Genomic DNA, 11591 nt, shown 5'->3' with positions numbered 1-11591 from the left:
CTCTTACTATGCAGCTCTATTCACTCTCAACTCACTCACCAACACAGGGAGAGAAAGCAGACAGTTTATGGACTATATGTTTAATCTGTGTGAGTTTCATTACCTAGTTTAATTTGCCACCAAGATGTGTGTAATGTGTCATGTGGTCTCTGGCTGCTGTATACAACAGCATTACATTGATGTCACTCTGCATCACGGTTGATTTGATTTGATTTGACTCTGCATCACGGTACAGTAGCTAGGCTGGATTTCTGGCTTGATAATGACTGACAGAACATGCCCATACTCACCTCTGCCCTACCTTCTTGACTGACAGCAGACCAATTGCCATGATGTATTGATTCAAGACAAAAACAAGAATGAGTCAACATGAACAACTGACTCAACGCTTATTTACATGTTTTGCTATGAGCCATATGAAAGTTGAAATGCAAATACATTTCCTTTCCCTAATAGTAAAATCTAATTACAAATAATGTATGGGAAACACTGAAATTATTCAGTATATGAATAGCCTGTATGCCAGAGACAGTAATTCTAGTACTGTAGTCTGTCAGAAGACTCCTCAGGTCTCAGGCTAGTTTAGATTTGGAGGAGCACTGGACTCGCGTTCATCCAGGGAGCGCGAGGGCTCCGGAAGTGAGGTGGTGGAACATTAAGGACGAAAACATCTGGACTTCATTTGTACACTGGACAGAGAAAATCTCACAATGAAAATGCAATTTGTTATCCTGTAAGTCTAATTAGTGACTATGAATAAAGGTAGAGGGTTTATTTGAACATTATAAGTGAACACCATTAACCACCAATGGGACTGGTGTTCATATTCTGTAGTAGGACGTTTCGACAGTGGTTCTGAGGAAATATGTGTGTGACCGGCGCGTAATGTGCGCGCGCCTCCCTGTTGTTCCATAGCCGGTGGAGCTGTTGTTCTCAGAGTTAGAGAAGGAACAACCACACGGACACTGGGAATAGAGCAACAAAGGAGAAAGTATGAGCCAAACGAAAAGTCTTAGGCATTGTCTTTAAAGTATTTTGTATTGGGAATCATTCAGTCTTCGCAGTATATACTTTTTTTTGGAGGCAGAGTAGTTCCAGCTATGGATTTACCTTTGACCAGACAAGCAACACTGCCCAGTCGTCATCCGAACTTTTGATTGTCCTCATTACCCTCGACCCAGAAGAAGACAGCGCTCACAAATCAGGTGAACTTTTGAAAATGCATTTGATTTGGAGATAGGTAGCCACATGCTACACCTTTGTCGACAACAACCACAACTACACCGGACAACTTCGCACATGGGGTAAGTGGTTTCATGTGTAAACCTACCAGCCAAATTGTACAATTGTGGCAAGTGTACACTCTACACGTGCCGTTTGTTAGAAAAACAAAGAAACTATCAATCAATGAACAATGTGCAGCGAGTCTGCAACACACGAGGGCGGTTATGAACTTCGCCCATTTTGGGAAGATATAGACTATTATTTTACATTAACCTACCCAAAGACCTATTGCACGTATTTAGTGGCAACCACTGACGTCTAATCACACAGGATTGTTTAAGTAACCCGAATGATACTAGAATTGGGCAGCATGAATGATCACCAGGATGCAGTCAAACGTGTTGAGAGGTTATCAGTATATAACGTGAAAGGAAACCACACACAAATTCGAAGAGAAGCTTATGGGTGTCTTGGGTGATGCCTTATTAGTGTCCCTCAAGGTTGTACATTAGATGGTTAATCGAACAACCAGAAGATTATCCCTCAATAAATATGTTGTTTTTATTCTCCGAGAATAACAGATGTTTTGGAACGTTGTGTTTAATGAGTAACATGATCCATTAAATATTAACAAGCCACGGTGCCCGCTGCTGGCGGATCCACTACTGCTCTGTGTATTGTGGTTTGTCGAGGGGGGTGGGGCTGTGGTCCCCTGGCTTTAGCTTCGCAGGGGGCTTCTATACGTCTTGTAGCGGTTGCAAGACCCGCTGTGCCCCCCTCGTGTGTTGTCGAGGTCCGCTCATCCGTCACTGTATAGGGCGCATTGTCCTGAAAGGATGTTTTAATAAAACAAAAGGCTCCATTATACCATCTCACCGGAGCGGAGCTGCTTGGTGGGCGGATCGGGGTCCCCAAGTGCCTGGTGGATTTAACCTAATTTCCATTCTAAAATGTTTTCAAGTGTTCCAAAATGAATAAAGGCTAATATATATATATATATATATATATATATATATATATATATATATTTAGCAACACTGCTCAGTTTTATCTTAAAAGATAAAGAAACTGTTCATAATTATATTGTAAAAGCCCTTACCTACTTGCTGCACACTTTCACAAACCATTACATTAGGCTAACCTATCTGTCATACTGTACATGTATTATATGCTGAGGTCTTAGCTGACTACAAAATCAAATCTAAGTTTATTTGTCACATGCTTTGTAAACAACAGGTTTAGTCTACTGGCCCTTTCCAACAATGAAGAGAGAAACATTTAAAAATGATAGAAAAAATGTATTACACAAGGAAAAAATACACAATGAGTAATGGTAACTTGGCTATATATACTGGGTACCAGTATGTAGTCGATAATATTTCACCTGTTATTTAACCAGGTAGGCTAGTTGACAACAAGTTCTCATTTACAACTGTGACCTGGCCAAGATCAAGCAAAGCAGTGCGACACAAACAACAACACAGTTACACATGGAATAAACAAGCATATAGTCAATAACACAATAGAAGAAGAAAAATGAGTCTATACAGTGTACAAGGTAATTGAGGTAGATGGGTATTATAGGTAGGGGTAAAGTGACTAGGCAACGGGATAGATAATAAACAGCAGCAGCGTATGTGATGAGTCAAAAGAGAGCGCAAAAAAGGTTGAATGTAGATATTTGGTTAACTATTTAGCAGTCCTACGGCTTGGGCGTAGAAGCTGTTCAGGGTCGTTTTGGTTCTGGACTTGGTGCATCGGTACCGCTTGCCGGGCGGTAGCAGAGAGAACAGTCTATGACTTGGGTGGCTGCAGTCTTTGACAGTTTTTAGGGCCTTCCTCTGACACTGCTTGACATTACAGTTCAGTGTGTTGAATATGTGGATTAAGATGTGTGGAACAAGATGTGTCATAGTTGTCTGGGTTGTGTGGTTTTAGGTGATGTCTGTTATGGTGTGTTTATGACCCATTCTGCACCTTGGCCAGGATGAATGAAATACTGTTTGTTAGGAGCCCAGTTTTGGGTCAAATTGACAATGAAAAGCATAAATGCACCCTGCACGTTTCTGCTCTCTGAAAGAACAGCATTATGCAAAACTACCTTCCAGACACACCCACACAGAATGAGGGTGTCGGTAATCTATCCATGGGTAAGAGAAACACAGAGATAAGCGGATAAGGAGGAGGAACTAGTGTTTTATTACCCTGATAAAAACACCCATTCATCATTCTCTCTCTCTCTCTCTCTCTCTCTCAGCTCTCTCTCCTCAGCTCTCTCTCTCCTCAGCTCTCTCTCCTCAGCTCTCTCTCAGTGTGCTGGCCATTAAACATCTCTAAAATGTTAAAGGCTCCTGATGACATTAGCTCATGCTTAACCAATGGCAACAGAGCGCTAAACTAACTGAATGCTTAGATGCACATGGGAACCACGACAGACAAAAAAAACACCAAATAAAGACAAGCAAACATTTCTCCATGATAACATAATTTGAGAGGGGTGGTGGGTGGGAGAAGGACATACACTGAGTGTACAAAACATTAAGAACACCTGCTCTTTCCATGACATACACTGACCAGGTGAATCTAGGTGAATGCTATGATCCCTTATTGATGTCTCTTGTTAAATTCACTTCAATCAGTGTAGAGGAAGGGGAGAAGACAGGTTAAAGACAGATGTTTAAGCCTTGAGACAATTGAGACATGGATTGTGTGTGTGCCATTCAGAGGGTGAATGGGCAAGACAACAGATTTAAGTGCTTTTGAACATGGTAAGGTAGTAGGTGCCAGGCACACTGGTTTGTGTCAAGAACTGAAATGCTGCTGGGTTTTTCACACAACAGTTTCCTGTGTGTATCAAGAATGGTCCCCCACCCAAAGGACATCCTGCTAAGCATTGGAGTCATTGGAAGCATTGGAGTCAACATGGGCCATCATCCCTGTGGAATGCTTTTGACACCTTGTAGAGTCCATGCCTGACAAATCGAGGGTGTTCTGAGTGTAAAGGGGGGAGGTGTTCATAATGTTTGGTGTTTTCAGTGTATGTAGGTGGAGAAGAATATCAGGTGTGAGATGGGGATGTTGTGATGGTGCTGTGGGTTGTTTCGGGTGTGGATGGGACGCCTGTGCTACTGGGGGTGGGGGTGACAGGCTGGAGATCTAACCTGATCCAGGCGACTGGCCATCTGTTTTGGGACCATGTGACCTCACGGCTCATTACACTAGAACAAAACCCGCCACGCCGCAGCCACCACTGACCTCTGCCAACCCTCTTCACACACGTTCACTTCACACACTCATCTCTGGCCCAAGTGACAGAGTCCTGGAGTGCTGCTGTTAACAGCTCCAACACACCGGCAGTCAACCATCCACACAGTGTAACCAGGCAGACATGACAGCAGCATCCACACAGTGTAACCAGGCAGACATGACAGCAGCATCCACACAGTGTAACCAGGCAGACATGACAGCAGCATCCACACAGTGTAACCAGGCAGACATGACAGCAGCATCCACACAGTGTAACCAGGCAGACATGACAGCAGCATCCACACAGTGTAACCAGGCAGACATGACAGCAGCATCCACACAGTGTAACCAGGCAGACATGACAGCAGCATCCACACAGTGTAACCAGGCAGACATGACAGCAGCATCCACACAGTGTAACCAGGCAGACATGACAGCAGCATCCACACAGTGTAACCAGGCAGACATGACAGCAGCATCCACACAGTGTAACCAGGCAGACATGACAGCAGCATCCACACAGTGTAACCAGGCAGACATGACAGCAGCATCCACACAGTGTAACCAGGCGGACATGACAGCAGCATCCACACAGTGTAACCAGGCGGACATGACAGCAGCATCCACACAGTGTAACCAGGCGGACATGACAGCAGCATCCACACAGTGTAACCAGGCGGACATGACAGCAGCATCCACACAGTGTAACCAGGCGGACATGACAGCAGCATCCACACAGTGTAACCAGGCGGACATGACAGCAGCATCCACACAGTGTAACCAGGCGGACATGACAGCAGCATCCACACAGTGTAACCAGGCGGACATGACAGCAGCATCCACACAGTGTAACCAGGCGGACATGACAGCAGCATCCACACAGTGTAACCAGGCGGACATGACAGCAGCATCCACACAGTGTAACCAGGCTGACATGACAGCAGCATCCACACAGTGTAACCAGGCGGACATGACAGCAGCATCCACACAGTGTAACCAGGCAGACATGACGGCAGCATCCACACAGTGTAACCAGGCAGACATGACGGCAGCATCCACACAGTGTAACCAGGCAGACATGACGGCAGCATCCACACAGTGTAACCAGGCAGACATGACGGCAGCATCCACACAGTGTAACCAGGCAGACATGACGGCAGCATCCACACAGTGTAACCAGGCAGACGTGACGGCAGCATCCACACAGTGTAACCAGGCAGACGTGACGGCAGCATCCACACAGTGTAACCAGGCAGACGTGACAGCAGCATCCACACAGTGTAACCAGGCAGACATGACAGCAGCATCCACACAGTGTAACCAGGCAGACATGACGGCAGCATCCACACAGTGTAACCAGGCAGACATGACAGCAGCATCCACACAGTGTAACCAGGCAGACATGACAGCAGCATCCACACAGTGTAACCAGGCAGACGTGACAGCAGCATCCACACAGTGTAACCAGGCAGACATGACAGCAGCATCCACACAGTGTAACCAGGCAGACTTACTGTTAAAGACCAAAAAAATTATTTAAAGGGATTCATTGGATCTCTGGCTCTGACGCATGTTTTTGGGTTTAGCAGTCCGTATAGAGTGAATCTAAACTCCATGATGTCAGACTGCTCTCTGGTTAAATCCAGCAGATCATGACATCATCATGTTGGGGTCAGGAGGTCTCTGGGTGCTGTTACCCACCCTGGCTCCTTCCTTGCTCAGTCACCAGTTTATCCCTCATGAACTGAACCCCCCCATGGGCCCCAGGGTCACCAAAGCCTACTGAATGGAGGAAGACTGCAAGGAGAAGTAGCGCGTGAGAAATGGAAGTCAAATCAATGGACAAATAAATAAACCAATGTAGAAAGTAAACGGATGGATAAATAAATTGATGATAATTCAGCAGTGGGAACTGGATGTGTGGGATTATTTCTAGGCCAGGTCGGAAGCCGGGTCACATGGGGGTTGAAGTCGGAGGGAGATGTGGGTGGGGTCGTCCCTAAAGGATGCTCATGTTTCAGCTCCAATCCTGGGAGAGCGAGGCCACTAATACGAGCAGTGAGAAGTCTTTTTCCTCAGGGACGCTGAAGGCTCATGTTGTCTACTACACACAGTCACTTTACTTTAGTCAGCCATTTCAGAAAGGAGTACGGACAGCGGAAAGATCAGAGAAGGGAACAACGGGCGCAACAACGTTCTGGCTTGTACAGGCAGGGTTAAAAGGAAACAGTCACGTGTCAATCCCCTACTTACAGATAAGAGCTGCAGCACTGACTAACAATGTATCCTACAACCAATGTGTGTAAAGCCTTTACAGGGGTGGATCCCCAAATAGATGTATAAAGTGATCAAAACAAATGTAGTTAGTACAATATTCTAGATTAAAGGATAAGTAGCATATAATTTATAAACGTGTGCGTGCTCTTCTCCTTCGGGAAAACATCAGCTGACTCAAAGGGGGTGTGGCGGGTATTAAAACACTTCTGCGCTACCTGCTGTGAGGATCAGTGGAAGCTGCTGAGGGGAGGACGGCTCATTATAATGGCTTGAACGGAGTGACTGGAATGGCAACAAACACATGGAAACCATGGGTTTGATGTATTTGAGACCATTCCCCTCCAGCCATTACCACAATTCCGTCGATCCCAATTAAGGTGCCACCAACCTCCTGTGGTGTGGATACTCTTGTGCATCCTCTGTCGAAGTTGGTAATCGAGGAGGGGAGCAACCTCCTTCGTTCGCCTACTAACGAATTAACGCTCGACCACTTATCGGTTTTACCGGGTCGCGGAGGAGAGAGAAAGGAGAAGTCAATGAGAGGACGGTCTTTTGCCCAAATGAGAATCTCCGCAAGCCTGAAAAACACTTTTCCTGGGTGTGGCAGCTGTAGAAAAATAAGTGCCTTCTGTTCGCAGGCTGCAGAAGTACAAGCTGCAACAAACAGCTGACAGCATGTAGCTTTCTGATACACAGCCAAGAACTGGGAGTGTCTCCGTTCAGGAAATATATGGCCTGCTCTGCTTTTTTCCCATTCCCAACACACACAGACACATGAAACTATTTCAAAACGTAATCTGTCTAACACACCCGGACTCACTGTCAGACGTGATCTCAGGAATACTTTATAAATATTTAGTTGAGCAGACATTTGGAGGAGGGAAAGGTTTGGGGTATTTCAGTCCAGGATGATGTTTAAATTCCTTACTCAAATCCAACAGCTTTAAAAGGTCCTGTTAAATCTCCCGTCTTCTCTAGTCACTTAACCATAAACGTATCCATGGCTACGCACCCTAATACCCTCACCAACATACCAGCATGCCTGACATATCATTAGAGGGATTTGGTTCAAATCATCCTGCACAGTTGTGATAGAGGCATGTCTGTATCATACAGTATTTTTAACTTCACTGTGGACCACCCATAGACTGGCAGAAACTTTCTGCCAATCTAAGTAATTAGCCTAAGAAAGGTTATTGGATTGCAATATTGGATATTTCATCCATGGCACATGAAACAATAACAAACCACCTCAACATTTTCATTTTGGTTTTGTGGCTTTCGAAGAAGACGACAACACTTTGAGAACTGTACAGTGTACGAATACTGTGATTTACGGTAGGGGGTGGAATGAGCTCCGCTCTCCTGCTACAGCTGTATGGTTAATCAATGTGGTCAGATTGTGGTTTCCTGGTGTCTGGTCAATCCCAGTCAGTGGTCATGTTTCAGTGATGTTGCAGCAGGTACACATGGAGATGTGTGGTTTGGAACCCCACCCCCACCCACATCCCTCCATTCTGGCAGCCATTGTTATTCTGAGCTGTCTTTGTTTGTGCAGCTGGAAGAAAAGCTGTGCTTCTTCAACCCCCCCCCCCCACAAGGAGAAGGAGGGAGACAAGGAGTTGGAGTCAGGCCTTTCAGGATTGTTCAAGTGGGAGAAGCTCAGATTAAAGTTCTTAGAGCAGTGTTTGACTCGCTTACTGAGACTTCGAACTCTGAAAGAAGGTCTGTTCCATTAACAACATATTGGAGATACATCTCTAATGTGTGATTATGAATAAAGATGGATGTGGCAGACTGACAGACTCTGTATTGGCTGGCCTACTTCCTCTCATTATTAATGGACTGACATACTGAAATGGGATTTTAAGTGAACTGCACAAAGAAAAACACATGCCACGAGTAACTGAACTGGAGTGAGGTCATGCAGCAGTTCAGAATGCTTTATAGGAGTTGGCAGATCAATTTGAAATGGACGATGTTTGTCTCAACCAATCGTGACAACAGGTCAAATGTTGTAACTCTTGTGAGATCCTCTCTCTGCTCCCGGTCAAAGTCAAGTAGTCGTTCTCTCACTGCCCTCAAAACCATACCCCCACAGCATGGCAGAGTACTTTCAGACCTGCTCACTATTAATATTATAGCATACATACACAAATATACACACATACAACTGTTCCATCAAGGTACCTTTTAGAGAGGTTGCAAGCCAGTGAAATAGTCGTAGCATGGCGCAAACTCCCAAATCTTTTCAGCTGTTATTGTGACTGCTGTATACATACCACCTCAGGCCAATCAAAATAATAAACTGGCACTTAACGAGCTGTACAAGGCTATAAACAAGCAGGAAGCCCTACACCCAGCGGCCGCCTTTCTGGTTTCCGGCGATTTTAATTCGGCATCGCTAAGACACGCGATGCCCCACTTCCATCAACACGTCTCCAACGCCGCTAGGGGAGAAAGTCATAGACCACTGCTATTTTACCCATAAGCAAGCATACAATCTCCTCCCTCGTCTGGCATTTGGCAAATCAGATCATGACTCCGTACTCTTGCTTCCTGTTTACAAGCAGAAGCTGAAACGGGAAGTACCCGCAATTTGCTCCGTTGAGAAATGGTCACCCGAATCAGAGGGTATGCTTCAGGACTGCTTTGCTAGCGCTGATTGGAATATGTTCTGAGACTCCACTGATTTAACGTTGACGAGTTTACCACCTCCGTCAATGACTTCGCTAGAAAATGCATCAGCAACGTTGTACCCACGGTCAGGGTTCGCTACTTCCTCAATCAAAAGCCCTGGATTAACACTGAGGTTGGCGCTAAACTAAAGAGCATGGCTACCGCACACAGCGCTATCGCAGACAACCCTGCCATCCAGGACCTCTGTTAGGCAGTGTGAAAGAAGGCCCGGAAAGTCAGCAAAAACCCCAACCACCGAACCGAAGCCATAGACAATTTTCTCAGCTGCCGCTCGGCATGAGGTGCCAGTGTATCAAGTCTGACACCAACAGGCTCTTGAACAGCTTCCATGCCCAAGCAATACGACTGACAAATAGCTAACCAAATAGTTACGCAGACTTTAACTTGTATCTTTATTGACCTTTTATTTCAGTATTTGCACTATGCACACTCACAGGGCCCTACACACTCACAGGGCCCTGCACACTCACAGGGCCCTGCACACTCACAGGGCCCTACACACTCACAGGGCCCTGCACACTCACAGGGCCCTACACACTCACAGGGCCCTACACACTCACAGGGCCCTGCACACTCACAGGGCCCTGCACACTCACAGGGCCCTGCACACTCACAGGGCCCTACACACTCACAGGGCCCTGCACACTCACAGGGCCCTGCACACTCACAGGGCCCTGCACACTCACAGGGCCCTGCACACTCACAGGGCCCTGCACACTCACAGGGCCCTGCACACTCACAGGGCCCTGCACACTCACAGGGCCCTACACACTCACAGGGCCCTACACACTCACAGGGCCCTGCACACTCACAGGGCCCTGCACACTCACAGGGCCCTACACACTCACAGGGCCCTGCACACTCACAGGGCCCTACACACTCACACCCACTGTCACTCCAACAAACACTCGCTCCATCATTCGCTCACTCACACATAATATGCACATTCATTTATACGGACTCTGCACACCCACTCACATGCAAGCTGCTCTGTTTATCTCATATCCTGTTGTTCAGTCACTTTATCCCTATACATATCTACCTCCATCACTCCAGTATCCCTGCACCTGTAAATATGGTATTGGAACTGACTTTTTAAATATTTGCCTTATATAGTATGCCTACTTTCTTACGTTATTTACGTTATTGTGTATATCATATATATTATTTCAGGAGACACCTGAAACCCCACCTCTTTAAGGAATACTTAGGATAGGATAAAGTAATCCTTCTCACCCCCCCCCCCTTAAAATATTTAGATGCACTATTGTAAAGTGGCTGTTCCACTGGATGTCATAAGGTGAATGCACCAATTTGTAAGTCGCTCTGGATAAGAGCGTCTGCTAAATGCCTTAAATGTAAATGTAAATGTAATTATTCTTCTAGTATTCAATTGTTATGGATTATTGCATTGTTGGGCTTTGAGTTAGCAAGAAAGGCATTTTTCTGTACTTGCGCATGTGACTTGAAACTGAACCTCTTGGGTTGTTTCCGTACAGCTCACTGTGCCTCTGTATGTGGTCTGCTTTTACCATGTACTGTGACTGTATGTGTCCAGTCTCAGGGGGGATTGCTGCTCTTATATGTCAGTGCTCGGGAGGTCTCTGGATGTCAAAATATCCTCCTGGTTTTTCAGGAGACACATTGGCTAGCTCTTGATATTTGTTTCTAAAGAAAATGTCATCCTGTCTAAAACTTAGTTGAATGTTCGTAGAGCGTGTTCTCTCACTAGGCAACCATGTGTTTTTCTGACAGCAAAGCTCTGAATACAGGTCTGTATTAATAAAATACGGAAGGCTTCAATGCAGCATCTAAAACAGAATCTAAAAGCCATCAGAACTGCGTTGTCCCCCTCTGTTCGGCCCTATAGATGCTACCATATTTTTTTTCCACACTTCTCATCTCTTTCATTGGCACCATCCCCCTCTCCTCTATTGTGGCCTCCCAGCTCTCTGTCCCGTGACAGTCTGCTGTTATTGATGCATAGAAAGATCACAGGAACCTCATAGGAACAAGCATGCAGTTTGTCGTGTCACAGTCACTGCCCGCACCCTCACCACCAATTTGTGTACACACACACACACGACTAATATTGCACACACACAGAGATGTGTCAAAGCATTTGGAATCTGCTTCTATAGTGC

At 45.8% G+C, this 11591-nt stretch overlaps 1 protein-coding gene across 2 annotated transcripts in view; it reads left to right on the top strand.

The window, feature by feature from the left end:
- Positions 1 to 205: 205 nt before the first annotated feature.
- LOC123999468 (sphingosine 1-phosphate receptor 2-like) overlaps positions 206 to 11591 on the top strand; it is a 33981-nt gene continuing 22595 nt past the window's right edge. Inside the window, exon 1 of one of the 2 annotated variants that reach the window (XM_046305304.1) lies at positions 206 to 1205. The gene's annotated coding sequence lies outside the window, so the exon portion shown is untranslated. Of the gene's footprint in view, positions 1305 to 11591 lie in introns of both variants that reach the window. The other variant, XM_046305302.1, reaches the window with a different exon arrangement.

This window comes from Oncorhynchus gorbuscha, linkage group LG16 (genome assembly GCF_021184085.1).
Source record: "Oncorhynchus gorbuscha isolate QuinsamMale2020 ecotype Even-year linkage group LG16, OgorEven_v1.0, whole genome shotgun sequence".
NCBI classification, from domain to species: Eukaryota; Metazoa; Chordata; class Actinopteri; order Salmoniformes; family Salmonidae; genus Oncorhynchus; species Oncorhynchus gorbuscha.
Note: the sequence above shows the minus strand (reverse complement) of the source record. Positions and strands in the feature narration are given on the sequence as shown.